A 902-nucleotide genomic window follows, 5' to 3' on the forward strand; every position below is an offset into this window, starting at 1 on the left:
TGTGTTGCTGTGTTTAATGGTATTTTCGCATATAAAGCTGTATGTTCAAATATTTTAAGTAATCACACAATGAAACTTGTAAATATTACCAACTATGCGCAGTTAATCAATTTAATAAATTTAATTTGCAAAATGTTTTTTTATTCGTAAAACAATTTCCAAAACTTGGTTTTTCTAGACGCTTAATTTTCATGCAATTGCTTACTTTTGTACAAATGCGCACACCCAGCTAATTAGCAGAATATTCTATGGATTCCGTGATAGAGACTGTGTGAAAATATTGCGTTTGGATTATCTTGGAGCATATTATCCAGAGGAGAAGCTCGGCCAAACACTAACATATGTGTAAGTCAAATACAATGTCAGCATAGAATCACGTTTTTATTATAAAATTGCCTTGAAAAGGGCACCAAAGAACAAAACAAGCGCTAAACTAAACAATTTTCGCCTTTTAATTCCCTAAACGCACTTAATTGCTTGCGAAAGGCACAAAGTTGGCAAATTTGCTCATATACAAGCATCACGATCCAGAAAATAAAGGTCGCGCCATTCGCGGACCGCTAACCCTCTCTTCGTCGATTTGACAGCATCCACCCATTCGCTGACGTCACACAATACTTTTGTTTACATTTTCTGGTTCGTGACATTTTAGGTTATTTCAACTTCACAAATTTACAAATTGGAAAGATTTTGAGCGTTGTTTTGTTTTTTGTGAAAACTTATAAAAAAGTTATACAGTGTACTCGCGAAAACTCGAACACACGATAACTCGAACATTCGGAAACTTGAACTTTTTTTTTTCTCTTAAACTGAACTTATAAAAAAGTTATAAATTAAAGAAAAAAAATGAGGTGTCGGATTTCAACGCCCGAACCAGCGTCATCTGTGTAAAACACTTCACC

Source organism: Rhagoletis pomonella, unplaced genomic scaffold (genome assembly GCF_013731165.1).
Source record: "Rhagoletis pomonella isolate Grant_MI unplaced genomic scaffold, Rhpom_1.0 Rhpom_scaffold_00002, whole genome shotgun sequence".
In the NCBI taxonomy this organism is placed as follows: domain Eukaryota; kingdom Metazoa; phylum Arthropoda; class Insecta; order Diptera; family Tephritidae; genus Rhagoletis; species Rhagoletis pomonella.